Here is a 16,755-nt window from a genome sequence, read left to right on the forward strand (position 1 = left end):
TTGACCCTAGAGGAAACATTTCTGAAGTGCCAGTAAGAACAAGATTAAAAAGAGAGAATTCACTCAAAAATAAATGAAATCTTTAGCAAATATTTGGCAGTCTATTTAAAATTTGCTTTCAAACTGAGATAATAAAATTGTATTTGATGAGTCTATGTGGAAATAATGCCTTGGTCCAAAGCTATTTTATGAAGTGGAAGCTTAAGAATAAATTACCTGGAAATATCCAAGCTAAGGAAACTTACCTGTTTAAGCATCTGATATGGAACTGGTGTTGGTGAGAAATAAAACCTAGCAAACTCAACAAAATGTGACCAGGTTTTCAGTTGGATTTACTCATAGGCTTCATAGATAAAGAGGTATTTTATTTATTTTTCTTTTCCTTTTAGAGATAGGGTCTTGCTCTGTCTCCCAGGCTAGAGTGCCGTGGCTCTACCACAGCTCACTGCAGGCTCCACCTCTCGGGCTCAAGTCACACTTCTGCCTCATCCTTCTGAGTAGCTAGGACTACAGGCACATATCACCATGCCCAGATAACTTTCTGATATTTTTTGTAGAGATAGGATTTCGCTATGTTGCCCAAGCTGGTCTCTAACTCCTGGTCTTAAGCGATCTTCCCACTTTGGCCCCTGAAACTGCTGGGATTACAGATCTGAACTACCGTGCCCAGCCAAGAAGTCTTTAATTCAGGACTAGTGTTGGTTAAGTAAATGCAAGTTGGCAGGGCAATTGATTAAATTCATATTTATGTAATAATATAGACCTAACACCTCTCTTAAGCCCTCTTAAATTGTCCTTCTCCCCTAAAGACAAAAAGGACTGTGGTCAAAATCTCTAGTCTCTTTTGCATAGGTAGTTCTTTGAATTCTATACTCAAGTCATGGGGATAAGTAATTCCTTCTAGGGTAATAATGCCTCTTGAAGTATAGGGTCAGTGCTAGACACTGTGATATAAGAATAGCTACCCCTGCTTGCTTTTGTTGTCCATTTGCATGAAATGCCTTTTCCCATCCCTTTAAGTTTATGTAAGTCCTTATGTGTCAGGTGAGTCTCCTAAAGGCAGCAGATGGTTGGTGAATGCTTATCCATTTTGTGGTTCTGTACCTTTTAAGTGGAGAATTTAGGTCATTTCCATTCAATGTTAGTATTGAAATGTGAGGTACATTCATTGTGCTCTTTGTGGCCCGTGTACTTTGGTTCTTTTGTTTTTTGTTTTTGCTTTTTATCTCGGATTTTTGTTTTATAGATCCTGTGTGATTTATGCTTTAAAGAGGTTCTGTTTTCATGTGTTTCCAGGATTCGTTTCAAGATTTAGAGCTCCTATTAGCAGTTCTTGTAGTGAGGGCTTGGAAATGACAAATTCTCTCAGCATTTGTTTGTCTGAAGAAGACTGTATCTTCCCTTCTTATATGATGCTTACTTTCGCTGGATACAAAATTCTTGGCTGATAATTGTTTTGTTTGATGAGACTGAAGATAGAGGCCCAATCCCTTCTAGCTTAGAGGGTTTCTGCTGAGAATCTGCTGTCAATCTGATAGGTTTTCCTTTATAGGTTACCTGGTGCTTCTGTCTCATAGCTCTTAAAATTCTTTCTTGCCTCTTAACTTTGGATAATCTGATGACAATGTGCCTAAGCAACGATCTTTTTGTGATGAATTTCCCAGGTGTTCTTTGAGCTTCTTGTATTTGGATGTCTAGATCTCTAGCAAGGCTGGGAAAGTTTTCCTCGATTATTCCCCCAAATATGTTTTCCAAACTTTTAGAATTATCTTTTTCCTCAGGAACACCGATTATTCTTAGGTTTGGTCATTTAACATAATCCCAGACTTCTCAGAGGCTCTGTTCATTTTTTCTAATTCTTTTTTCCTTGTGTTTGTTGGATTGGGTTAATTCAAAGACCTTGTCTTTGAGCTCTGAATTTCTTTCTTCTACTTGTTCAATTCTATTGCTTAGACTTTCCAGAGCATTTCACATTTCCAAAAGTGTGTGCAAAGTTTGCTGAATTTTTTATTGTTTTTTCTTTAAGTTCTCTATTTCCTTGAACATTTCTCCCTTCACTTCACCTAACCAGGGTGATGCCTCAACCCAGGGGTCCTTGCAATTCACTAGGTCTACTTTTCACTAGATCTACTTGGCCTTTGGACTTCAGTTGGGAAAGAACAACTTCCCAGAAAGATTCTATGTCCCTGAACGAAATCGACCTCTTTTTGGTTATTTTCTCCCATTAAAAATGTACCTCTTCTCTCCTTTATGGCAATGGACAAATGCTTGAGTTTGATCTGTAAAAGCCAAGACACATATTTAAATTGTTGTTGACCTAGCAAAAAATCTCTGTCAGGAGTTTAAAATCATTTACTTCCTTCTCACTCCCTGAAGCATATATTATATAAGCCAAATCACTTACTGAAAAATCTTAAAAGATGCAGTGTGTGCATTGCTGTTATTAAAAATGGAATTTAAAGAATTCATTACCTGGCCAAAAATATGTACTAAGCACAAACTATGTCATGAAAAAATGAGAACATATTCACATCTCTTTAATAATTTTTTGATTTCAGAGGAATATGCAGTCTGTACTATTTATTATTATATCATATACTGAGGTATATATGTACATTTATTAAGTACTTAGCAAGTATTTATTAAGTACTTGCTGTGCACAGAACTTGCTCTAAGTGTGGAAATACAAAGGCATGCAAAATGGTGTCTGTCATTCCCTGATGAGGCCTTGAACCCTGGACTCCCTCTCAAAATCTCATAAATAGCCAGGGTTTTTAAACTTTCCTCTGCCATGTCCGTTTTGACAGTCTGGTGCTGCCTACAGACTCCTTCTCAGAATGTTTTGAAATCTGTAAAGTCAAATACATAGGATGACAAATACAAATAAAGTCAAATACATAGAAAATCAATATTAAAAATATGTAATTGTAATACAGAAAATAAATGTCTTTTTCCCAATCCATTTTATCAACACAAGATCTAATGAGATTCTTATCCATGATATCACAAGTGCTACAAATTCTCTTGGGATTTGTTGCCTATATTTATAACTGAAGAAAAGGCTAAGTTTCATTAGAGGGTAGTAGAAATAAAGTATAAAGGTGTAACTCTTTTTCCATCTATGTTTAAGAACTCCCAAGATTCCAGTTTATTTAAGTATGCCTGGTCTAAGTTAACGCTAAAGAACAGTTTCAAAAAAAGAAGATCTGAAAATGTTAGCCTTACATGATGATATAATTCTATTTTTCCTAATTATTAATTGTAATTTTGATGAATTACCCACAAGTATACCGTATTCTCCTCTGAAAGAAACACAAAAGGAATCTTTAAAGGAAAGAAATCTTATCAGTGAAAGGGACAATCTGCTGTTGTCTGTTTGTTTATTTGTATCCTGCCTTGTTCCGGGAAGGATTTAAGGCGGCTTGTTCCTATGTAAGTTCCTAGAACTTGGTTAATTAAATCTTCTGAAAATGTAAATTAAAATGCAGTAATGTTATTTGACAAATGGGACCAAATTATTATCATCTTTTAAATAATTATGTGATTGGGAATGTCTACATTATATTTATCTAATCTGCAATTAAATCATTTATATATGCAATTAAATCATTTATATCTGCAATACATAAATTCGCATCATCAATAACGGGAAATGTGGCCAATGGCCAAGTGTGTTGCAAGAACAAAATGGCCTGTGTCAGAAGGAAGAGTCACCAATGATGTTCTAATTGAAACACTGACAAATTAAACAAGGGCATAACTCATCCTTTCAGCTAGCAAGTGACACAAAGATCCTCACACTTAACTGGCACTATTTTGTTTACCCTTTTCTACGTATTCTGTTTGTAGAATATTTGCCTCATGGCAACATCATTGTTAATCTCTGAAGTAATGGCTTTCTAGATAATTTCTAATCTCTTTTGGGAGTGGGGCGTCTACTTTATTGTATAAACCTCAATTAGCATTGCTACCATAAATTTCCAGGTTCAATTTCACACCAATTCAAAAAATATTTATTAAGCACCTAATATGTGCAAAGCCCCAGGCTTAGGCATGCATAGCAGTAAGACTATTAGTCTACAGATTGTAAGGTCTGCAAGGCAAGTCTCTATTATTATCTAAATACACTCAAAAGTGACTCTGAACTCTCTACCTTAAAAAACAGCATTAAGGCTCCATCCATCTCCGTCCCTCTTTAGGTCCTACAAAAACTCAGAAGATCTACCTGAAACAACAGAAACCTCCGGACCATTAAGTGACCACCCATATCCAAGTCAGTGCAGACTTTAAATTCTGGCAGCAATCTGTTTCCATGTGTTTTTGTGAGATACAGAAATCTTTGCAGAGGATGGAAGCACCAGTTGGATGCCTGCGTGCGTCTGGTCTTCTTCTGAAGTGTGCGCACATGATCATTTCCCTGGCGAACTTGCCACCTCCCTGGAGTGATGATGCCGAGGAGTGTATGTGTGAGGGCTGAGGGCTGTCTCTACTGTTCCTGCAGTCTATGGGTCTTCTTCTCCCCATTCTTAGCCTGAAAAAATCTTTCTCTTTTCTCCTTTTGCAATTGAAGAGATACCTTCCTCTCTCTTCTTGCCCTCCAAGACAAATAAGTAGTGTTACTGATGAATTTAGACTCATGCAGAAGAACAGAATTGCTGTTGACTCTCAGCAGCTTTAGTTTTCTCTGTCCACAAAAATAATCCCTGCCCCAGATAGGTCTCTTTTCTACCCACCAGAAAAAAGGAAACAAAACATGCTTGAAGGTTGGGGTGGGAGGGTATAAAAAATATAGTCTGAACAAATACAGATCAGTATCTTAACAAATCAGTTTGCCCTCATAGAAGATGTGACTTCCACCCTTAAGGAAACAGCAAGCTAGACTTTAAAATACAGACATTTTTGCATGGCCCCTGGTGCTTATTAAATTCTTAATTAAATAAGTAGGTGTTTAAAAAATGCTTTTCGGGTCTAATAATAACAAGTTAATAAACAGAAGTCTATAGAACTATAATTTTATTACTACGGTTAATAACATTGGACATTTAAGCCTGTGTAAGTAAATGAAAACTCTTAATTTATATATATATCACACTGTAATTTAAAGTAATTGTTTTTCTACTTTTTAAATTAGGGGCACATACAAAAAGTCGTCATATTTAATGCCGGCAAAAGCAAAGAAACTTGATGTTTAGCCTATGCAGCCTTCCTGAAAATAAATCTCTCATTTCCAGGGCCTTGTTTGAAATATTAATTAGCATTTGTGGATCCTGATTCTTCCTTTATAGTCCCCTATAAAGGAGAAGCCAGATTGAATATTGTTTCCTAAGCCTTTACTATGGTTAGCTACTATCCTAAGCGATTTATATAACGGTTTCATTTCATCCTTGCTGCAATTCCCACTTCACAGATGTAGAAGCTGAGGGTGAGAGAGGTCAGACAACTTGCCCAGCATCAGTGGTAAATGGGGTTGCAGAATATTGACACGGGAAGGGCTTGGCCAAGGCAATTTTGTTGAAAGAGGCGCTGGGGATTAGTGCTGGTCAGGAGAGTCATCCTAAAGCTACATTTGCAGGCAGGGGTATGTTTCTACTGAAAGATAGAGATTTATTACAGTGGCAAAGGTTGATGGAGATTTTAGAGCTGTAGCCACCACCCCTATCCAAGTTGGTATCACCATGGTCCACAGTCAGAATTCAAGTCCAAGGCTTCTGGAACACACGCTCTTAAGCATTGAGTTGTACTGAGAGTCACAGCCCATCATGGATCACAGGTCTGGTCTCTCATTTCACAACCTCAGTTCTGTACCACAGAGTTTTAATGATCCTCTTCACTGCTCCAGGCCTTGTGCTAGACTAGGGACACAGAAGTGGAGAAGTTGGCCTGTGAGATGGACCTAAACTGAGGCCCTCTGGGAAACCCAAAATTCCTGGATGGGATTCAACCAAATCTTGCCTTGTCCTGAATTCTGGGCCATCCTGAACAATATTATAACATAAGTCATTTTAAAGAGTTTATCTTTCCTTGGTGAGATAGCACTGTATGGTGGTTAATAGAATTACTGGAGCCAGATTGCCTGGTTCTAATTTCAACGCATTACTGACTAGTTGCATAACCATGGTCAATGGACTCCTCATCTGCAAACCAAAAACCACAGTAGTACCCACCTCACAGGGCTTTATATAGATTGAGTAACAACAGAAACAAAATAATGTTATGTGTTTACTAAATAACATAGGGGATAAAAAACAAACAAACCCAAGTGCCAGATTTACCCGCGAAAGATGAGAGTAGAGTCCAGCATGAGGAATATACATCTCAAAGTTTTCCTTATTTATCAATCACCACATTGCAAACTCTGAGTCAGATACAGCCATGTGAAACCTTTTCCTTGCTTTAGTGTAGCAGCAGCAGCAAGTTTCTTCATATAACATCTGCTTTTATTCATTTGAATAATAGCTTTCATAGTCAATATAACTGCTAAGAGTTACAGTAACACTCTGCTATGAAAAATATATTATTCAAATGACCTAAGTGACTTGAATAGTTACATATGTAAACTTATTTTTACAAATAGAAAATAATATCCTCCTCATCGACCAATGCTGAAAAGGTTGGCACAAACTTAGGAGGCCACCTGAGCCAAACCACAGATCAGAGACTGTGTCTGGGGAAGAAAGACATTACACAGATTTCTGCAAGTCTAGTCCAATGTGAAACAGCAATTTGCCAACAGTCACAGGAAACCAAAAGTGAAACCGGAACTGGAGCTAAGGCAATGTAATAGTTGCTACGTCCATTCATTCATTTATTCATGCTATGTTGAGCACCTACAGCTAACTTCCACAGCCATCTTCACTTTTGGTTCAACATCCCAAATTTATTTTTAAAGTGCAGGTCAACTTTCTCACTGTAGTGCTAACTACATCCAATCCCAAGAGCTTTCCCATTTTTTTAAGCAGAAATTAGAGTATTGCAATAAAAAAACTTATCAGTGTTGCTATATTCATGTATATTTAGATGTTTTAAATTTTAGAAGTAACTCCTAAGAGAATGGAGCACATTTAAAGTAGTGATTTTGGCAGCTTATGGTAAACACCTTATCTATTCTAACACACAATGAAGTGGAGGAGCAGGTCAGAATTGGGGAGGAGGAGTACAACCTGTTGGGGAAATCAAGGGGCTCACAGAATAATAGCTCAAAGCCACTGGAAGAACTTACAGAATATGAATGACAAACCATTACCAACGTAGAGCAGTAAAGGTCAACATAAATATATTGTCAGTTTCAAGTATTAGACAATGATTAGTCAGAGATGAAGAGTTGAGTAATGGAAAAACCAACCAGGAGGTGTGAAGCATGGTGGGGACAAGGAGAGAGGTTATGGAACATTTTCTACAAAAGCTCAGAATTGAACTATGGTCAGAAAGAGACGGCAGGAAGAGAAAAATCATCCTGATATAGTTTTGATCAAAGAAGTATCATATGATTTGCAATACTCAAAACCAGGCAACATTAGGTCTGATCCTAAGAAAAGACTGTCCAGGGAACAAAAATGAACACTAAATACCAAGCTTCCTTTGTACTATAACGACATGACAATGGACAGGATCAGAATTCATGGGCACATATGGTTTCAGGTAGTTGGTGTAGTAAGAATGTCCCAAAAGAGGTATTGGTCCAGAATCTAGGACAGAATCAAAAAAACTAAGGAAGGAGGGCAGAGGGGAGAGTTGTATAAATATGGTCATCTAAGTATGTATATTTGAGAACGTTTGAGGTGTTTCCCTCTATGATGCTGTTTAGGCAAGTGGAAGGTAACTAATCCATAGTTGTAGATCCTGAAAATTGAGACCGTCATAATTCCTTGCCCCTAGATTAAGCAATGCTAGGACCAGATATAAAATACTAAGCTTATCTTGAAAGATAAGATTGTGATCTAACCAAAACAACAAGCTAATCAAAACTTGCTTCAAGACCCTCTCCTAGCTATGTCCATCAATACAAAGCTCTTGTGTCATAAACCGTTCCCAAATCCAGTCAGTTCCCACATTTTGCAAGATCCACCTGGAAATCTTTCAGCTCAGATGCTAAAATCTTGTAAATAGCCCTCCTTTATCTTTGCTTGAATTTAAAAAATCAGAGTTGGGTTGCAGCAAGCTTTGTGTTACTGTGTGTTTTTCTAGCATTGGAGTGTCAGTGTGGGTCGGAGGGTCAGACTGAACCACGGGACTGACACTGCTGTCAGCATTGTCATCAATGGGACGGAAACGGGATAGATGAAAGCAAAGACAAAGTGGTTTTGCACTTACTTTTGAACTTAAAGACAATAACTCAATTTTCTGACTAGTATTCAGAATTGTTGGATATTAGTCACTGTTAATATCTGAGAATAGAGCACTTGATCACGAACATTGTGGCCTTGTATCAAAATGGCTGCATCAGGATATCATGTGTTCTGCTGGAACAGACAGAGGTTTCTCTATGTCTGCTTGTTGTTCAACAATTTTTCTTGCAAAGGGCTTGTAGAGCTTTCAAAATATAATCATGTTCTGATAATGGAGCTCATGATGCAGCACATAATAAGATTTAAACCTATGAGGAACCCTATGAGCTTCCTACCAAGGGAACTGCGAGTCAAGCTCCAATTAAGAAACAAGGGTCTCTACTGACCCTCAAAAACAGGTCTCTAAGAAGTTAGATGTTTTGGTCAAATCCTTATTTTGATTTGTCAGAGTCATTTTTCTTTGAGTTTCTCAATATTTACTTTAATTCCCTTGATGCAACATGCGGCATTCTATGCCTTAGAAAAAACAACCTTATAGGATTACTTTCCTCTTAAGAGGTTAAAAAGAAAAGTTAACTTCCCAAGTTAAAAAGAAGAAATGGTTCCGATAGAGAAGAAGGAAGGCGCTTTTTCAGAGTGAAATTGGGAAACCATGCAGAGGCCAGCAGGAGGCGAAGAGTCAGGCAGTCAAGCAGGTGGCCCAGCCTGCAGGTAAGCTGCACGCCTTGCCATGCTAATTGATGGCAATTACTCCTGTTGTTTCCATAGTTTTAGGAACAGTTGATCTTAAAGTGGTGGGAACCTGCATTTATATTAAGATAATTCAATGAGAAACCTGGAATTGAAACTTCCGCCAAGTGATAACCATACTCTGCTGCCTTCTGGGGCTCTCTCTGGAGAGCCAAGAACATGTCAAAGGCACAAACTTTAAGGCATAGGTGCTCCATTGTTCATGAAGAAAAGGCTTACATACTATTTTCATAGAAATGCATCAAAATGCAGGGTAGTAAGAGGCTTTTGTTATAAACAAAAAGTTACCTATTGAGCCAGCAACTTACATATTCCTCAAGGCAAAAGATAACCTCTGTTCTAATGCCTAGCGTAATACATGGCCATGGCAGCTATTCAATAAAATTCCTGTTGAATAAGACAGTTTGTTTTTGCAACTTGGACTCCTTCCTAATAGACTGATAAAACCTTAGGGGGAAAAATTACTGTAAAAGAATTCCTTGGACTCAGTGGAGGTGTATCTATCAGGCATTGATTACCTGAAATGTTTTCAACCCAGCTTGTTAAGATATAATCGACAGCAACAAAAACATTCCAATTAAGGAGTATTAAAACCCGGGGCACATGAACTGGTAATATCTAGCATGACACGGGGGTGTGTAAAGGGTTTATGGAACCATCAGTTAATCAGGGTGAGACTTCACCTGTCATTTAACTTTAGGCAAGAGTTCTGTGACAGGTAGGCCATAGGTACAGACAAGATTGTGAATAGTAGACAAGTAAAAACACAGGAAATGCAACTTGGCTGGAGGCCACTGAACAAGAAGATTCTCCTGCGATGGGCTCAGGATGGTGAAGGGAAGAAGGATCCGTGTTCTGTCCAAACAGGTACATGGCAATATTTGAGTGATCAATTCAATAAATTGAATATGGTGTTCCCATAATTGTTACCACAGTCATCCTTTTAAGGTTCTAACGATGTGGGACAATGTTAGGCTTAATTAGAAAAAAGTTTTAAAATCCTGGACAGAGGAACCAGAAAAGAAAGAGAAGAGAGTGAGATTATAAATGCAAACATTAAAGGAAAGCAAAATGCTAAGAATTCCAGGTGTTTAAAGCTGGAAGAGGTTCTAAAGATCACCTAGGATGGAGTCCTCTTATTGGAGACTGGCCGGCAAGCAAGAACAGAGAGAACTGACTTGTCCAAAGTCATTCTGCTTTGTGACTTGCTATTGAGAGCTGAGCCAAGGGCGACACAGACCAAAGGATGCTAGAAGAAGTAGCCAAAAGTGGGGTATTTGGATGGAAAACAGCCGTGTGTGTTGAGCTCAGTGAGATTTTTAATTTGGGAAACAATTTTTTAGAATAACTCTTTATCCTCCTGCTTGTTTAAAATGTGAGTGCTTTTCCTGTTGTGTAGCATTGATTTTGGCATGGCTAACAATAGTCTATTTTACATGATAAACTCCTAGAGATTAGAAATCTGTTTAGCCTTGTTTGTCATAGCCTAGTAGCACATGACTCCTACACAGATCCACACTAAAAAAAAGCCTGTGTTTGGACAACAAAGGCACTCAATGAAGAAGCTAAAATGAGTATGGTTACAGATATTTGGGAACATTTTGGTTGGTGTTTTTACTTTAAGGCATTTCTATAGATGAGTTAGGAAGAGATATTAATATCTCCCGAGCACACAGGACACAATGCCTAGCATCAGAGCTCCACTTTACAAATCATTTCACCATTAGCCTGAGCAGCTCTAACACTTCAACAACCAGTGTGAGTGCATTTGCTTTATTTTAAGGTAGCATATTTATTTTGGATAATGGATTATTAAATAGATATGTATCATTTATCTCTGCAAGTCATTTTATTGAGAATGATTTATAGCACATCAACAGCCATTGCAAATGCATTTGCTCTCTTTTGAGGGCTGCTCATTTTATTATGAATGGCTTACTGAGCAGGAAGAAGCCAATTGCAGAGAGCCTGCTTTCTTGGGGCCATTATATTTTACAAGGGTTGCCTTATAAATATTTTGTGAATTACTTATAAACCTCTTTTTGGCAAAATATTCTGAAGCCCAATTAATGTTTCAATTCTAGGTGGTCATTCTGGGAAAGAGGGTACCTCTGAAAGGGATGCTGAAATTTGGACTTCTTTATATTATACGGTAGCAGGGTACCAGGATAGAATTATGTCAGGAAACTTTGATTTCTCATCTGAAATTCCAGTATAAATTAGATTATTTATTTATTAGAATCTCAGTGACATTAGAGAAGTTTCCCAGTTGAGAAAGTGAAGGAAAAAACACCTCTAGCTAATCTCTACCTTCTGTTGTTTCTGCGGGGAGAAGTCAAAGTGTTATGCATTCAAGTAGATGAGGGTTCACTGTGCATGAAAAATACCGAAATGGTGGTGAAATAAAAAACTGGTGATAATTATTTGGATTGGCTTAAAAAAAAACTTGACTATTAAGTTTATCTTTAATACTCTAATGTACATCTAGATGAATAAATACAGATACTTGGCTACAGTATAATGCTGTCAGGTTTTTAATTTCAGAAAGGGTAAACATTGCCAAGTTTCGAAGGTCTGCATCAAGGATACTGACATAATTTTCAAAGTCACGGGTAATACTGCAGCACCTCCCCTTAACATAAAACCCAGGGGGTTGACACCAGTACATCTCTCCCTAATCTGTCCTGTGCAGAACAATGTTGCCTCAGAGCCTTCCTGAATATTTGTAACTGCACAGGCAGAAGTGGGTTTTGCAAATGAGGCAGGGGTGATGTATTTTATTGCTGATACTGTTTCACCTGTATTTAGTTCCACTGACATTGCAAACCCCACGACCAATTGTCCTTATTATAGCCCCTGTGTATTTCTCCCCAGTACACTTGCACAGGGGGAAGATGTGAGCCTGGAGCGTACTTAACTGCCAAGCTGAATGGCTCTGTAATGTAGCTTCAGTGTGGCATAAATTAAGCTGTCATTTTTTGGCAGCAAGTGCAGAGAGGCGATTTTCCTGTACTGTAACATTTGAAACAACAATTTTCTGGCTCCAGTACTGACTGACAGTTCTGTGTGATACATTCTCAACGTGTGTGCTTCAGGGCTGCAGCTGGAAACTGCCTTCAGGGCAAGGTATTGTCTCTATTAGCAAATCCTGGCTGTGGTTACCCTAATGCAAACGTTTTCTGACTCCTGCTGCTGCCAGTCAGCCCAGGGAGGCTGCCACTGGGCCAGCAAAAATGGCACTGGGGATCTATCAGCTTGAGCAATGGTTTTAAGCATGTTTCAAATATGCAAAATCGTCTTTTATCATGAAAATCAGATTGTATATTCTTGTGCGCTGGCTCTGTGCAAAACCTTTTGTAAACAGGAAGATTTCCCCAAGCTGGGCTGAGGTTTCACGGGTAGGAAACACTGAGGGATGCTCTGAGGGGCCTCCAAGTGTGTACTGGGAGTGCTACTACCACTTTGTGTCCTATGCTGCCGGTAAGCTATGGTGGAGAAGCAGAATATTGGTAAAAGTAATGAGAGGTGTTGGCGGGAGGGTCTCCAGAGGGAGCGCAGCAAACTGCTCTTTCTTTAAATGTCCTCCATCCCTGCCTTCCTCTTCCCTACCCTCACAGGTGTCTACAAAGCAGTAGGGGCACCACTCGCCAACTATCTTGAATACACATAAAAGGCAGAAAAGGTTACCTTGAAAGCCGTCAAAATAATACAACTATAATCACATCAGTCAGGATGCAGCAGGGAGAAATAAGTTATGCTAAGCTTGTACTTGCATCTGAAGTTGAAGTACAAGCATCTAAGCTTGTACTTGCACCTGGAAGGGTGTTGCTCTTCAGATGAGAGCCAAGGCTTTCACCAGCATACAGTTAGGGAAAACTGCACCTAAACTGACTCCAGAGTGGGTTGTGATCATGTTTTAAGAGCTCTTCAAGGAAGAACCAATGTCTTCCCTGAGTTGGAATAATCAAACTATTTGCTGAGTAACTTATTCACAGCCAGTAGGGTCTTTCTGGCATAGAACCTAAGTCTTTGTCTGTATTAGTTTCATTGTGTTTAGTGTTGTCATTGGGTCACATAGACAAAATGTCATAAACCATCCTCATAAAATGCCATTTAAAGGCAGCCCGTCCTCAGGTTCAAATACCTTGTTTCTACAGTTTTTCACATTGATTTTGTGAAGCATTCACTTATTTGTCCAACCAGTAAACACACAATGCTTGCCAGTGGGTCAAGGACAGCCCTAGGGAAACCAAGGTAAGTTACAGATTAAAATTCAAGCCCTCCATTCATGACCGTAGGCATACCTTCCTCACCAGCCTCATTTCCCACCACTTTCCAGGTTCATACCTGTGATGTCAACCACACCTACTTTTTACCAGTGCATTAGTTCATTCTCACGCTGCTATAAAGAAATACCCTAGACTGGGTAATTTATAAAGGAAAGAGGTTTAATTGGCTCACAGTTTCACAGGACTGGGTAGGCCTCAGGAAACTTACAATCATGGTGGAAGGGGAAACAGGCACGTCTTACATGGTGGCAGGTGAGAAGTGCAAGCAGGGGAAATGACAGACACTTACGAAACCATCAGCTCTCATGAGAACTCACTCATTATCACAAGACCAGCAGGGGGGAAATTGCCCCCAAGATCCAATCACCTACCACCTGGTCCCTCCCTCGACATGCAGGGATTACAGGGATTACAATTAGAGATATGATTCAGGTGGGGACACAAAGCAAAACCTTACCAACCAGAAAGAGCCAGCCACATTTTCTCTTACTTTCCTGTCATGGCTCCAGTGGCTTTATTTATCGGAAAGAACCACTCATCCCCTTTTCTTCCTAATTAACTCCCAACTCAGATAGGTAGCCTTGTCTAACCAACTCCTGAAGCTTGATTGGGGTTAGGCATTCCTGTTGTCTGTTTTTTGAGGATTTTATAACATGTATTTCTTTCCAATTTTAATATTTTTAAAATCTGCCTATTTCTAAAGCTACACGTTAGATTTTTTAAGATGGGAACTGGATTTTCCTCTGTAATCCCGCCACAATGCCCGTTATTTAATAGGTATTTCATACACTTAAGTAAATAGATGAATAAATTTATGGTTTTTATCCTCAAGATACATCCACAAATCATAAATCCTCAATAAGAGAAAAAAATTTTCTGATAATGGTTCATTTTTTCTTGGGAGGGTAGGGGGTGAGAATTACTATATAGGTCATTCATCTTATATTTCTTTCATGATGTCCTAATAAAATCTGTTTTTTACCATTGCTTCAAGTTCCCACATTGCTAGTTCATGTTCAGCCCATGGTCAACCAGCTTCTAAATGTTTTCATGCTGTGCATAATATCCGGCCATTCTCTAGAGCGTATTTCCACAATTTGCTGAGCTATGATCATCCATATTGACTTTTCATTCAGCTTACTCTAAGCCACATTATGAGCTTGTCAAAACTCTTTAAATGTTTTCTCTGCCCATGAGAGCACAAGACAAGGAGAATATATGTAAAAGGAGCAGGAAAAAAAAAATTGGTAAAATACTCCTCAGGCCCTGGAGTCAGGTTCTGGCAGTCCCAGAGTTCTCAGACCTGGGTGCTGGCAGATGGAGGAAACAGGCATGCAGAGACCTGGTTTCTGGTCTTGAGTTCACTATTTACTAGCTGTGTGACTTTTAGTAAGTCACATAACCATTTCTGAGCCCAGTGATACTTATACTACATATAGGATTTTTGTGTGATAATGTATATTTTAAAAGATCTGAAAGTTAGGACTGATTAAATGAGAGTATTTTTGTTATTCTTGACATTTCAACAACCATACTGATTTACAATCAATAGGAAAATAATCTCTGCTCACTTCCCACCTTTTTCTCTGGCTCCTCCTTCTCCTCACAATTATCTCCATAAAACATATGAATTACATACCTACTCTACTAAAATCACTAAACCAAGTCCTACAGTAACCTGTTAACCAACCAACCAAACAGTGTGGGAAAACCCATCTATTTAGCCTCAAAGGCTTACAAAACACTCCTACAATAAAAGATAAACTGAACACAAGTATCTATGTGGTAAGTGCCAAGTGAGCATTCTCCAGTACTTGCTGTCAGAGGTGTAATGATCTAGGACAGCTTCAGGCAAAGATTATTCCCACCTGGAACTTGAAGTTTTAGTAGAATTCTAATCAGTGGAGATAAGGAAAAAGGATATTTCACAGGGGAAGAGATGGCAGGTGCAAAGTTCAGAGATAAAATTTGTAGACCCATGTTCATAGCAGTGTAAGTCACGATAGCCAAAATACACAACCAACCAGTATTCATTGAAAGATGAATGGATAAACAAAATGTGGTATATACATAGAATGGAATATTTTTCAGCCTGAAAAATGAGCAACATTCTGACAAATGCTACAATATAGATGAACCTTAAGGACATTATGCTAAGGAAACTAATTTGTCATGAAAGGATTTCATGTACGATTTTACTTAGGTAAAATAAATCTAGAGTAGTCAAATTCATAAAAACAGAAAGTAGAATGGTGGTTGCCGGGGCAACCAATCTACTGGGGAAATGGGGAGTTTTTTGTTTAATGGGCACAGTTTCAGTTTTGCAAGAATGAAAAGGTAGTTGTGATGGTTGCATAAGGAATGGTGGTGCTGGTTGCACAACAATGTGAATATAATTAATGCCACTGAACTGTACATTTAAAAATAGGAAGGTAAATTTTATGCTATATGTATTTCACCATAGTTCTTTTTTAAAGATCGGAAGTAGAAAAGGGAAATTTAGAGAAAAATAAATAGATGTATTTGGCTAAAGCCTAAGTTTCTGAATTCTGTAGAGATTCAGACTGGATCACAGACAGTCTTCAGAGAACACTGAGAATTGCTGATGAAGAATTACTGAAGGCTTCTAAGTGGGAGAAGGACATTGTTGGAACTGCGCTTTGGGAAGCTGAGACTGGCGGTGGCATGCAGGTTGGCTTGGGAAGCCCAAAAGTGAAGACAGGATCCCGATGTGATGACCTGTCATTACTTGAGGAGTGAGATTGTGAAGGCCTAAAAGAGGATGGTGGAAGAGGGCATGAAAAGGATGGGGTTTGGTGGAAAACTAAGATTACCTTAGGACTGACTGATTGAAGGTAGGGAGTGGAGTAAGGGGTAATAGAGGTTCTATTAGTTTGTTCTCATGCTGCATTAATAAAGGCATATCCAGGACTGGGTAATTTATAAAGGAAAGAGGTTTAATTCACTCACAGCTCCACATGGCTGGGGAGGCCTCACCATCATGGCAGAAAGTGAAGGTCTTACATGGCAGCAGGCAAGAGAGAGCTTGTGCAGGGGGAACGCCCATTTTTATAAAACCATCAGATCTTGTGAGACTTACTATCACAAGAACAGTATGAGGGAAACCGCCCCCATGATTCAATTACCTCCACCTGGCACCTGGCTCTGCCCATGACATGTGAGGATTATTACAATTCAAGGTGAGATTTGGGTAAGGACACAAACAAACTATATCAGAGGTGGTTCCAAAATTGTATCTGAGAGACTTGAAAACTAACTGTATTATCAAAAATGGCAACATTAATAGCTTGTTTTATTTGGTTTGAAGGTGCTGAATTGAGTTCAAGACATGTTGAATTTGAGAAGATCATGAACTACATAAAAGAAAATACCCATCAGGTGATTGGTGTCCAACAAAAGATCAGGACTTG

The sequence above is a fragment of the Papio anubis genome, chromosome 4 (assembly GCF_008728515.1).
Source record: "Papio anubis isolate 15944 chromosome 4, Panubis1.0, whole genome shotgun sequence".
Lineage (NCBI taxonomy): Eukaryota > Metazoa > Chordata > Mammalia > Primates > Cercopithecidae > Papio > Papio anubis.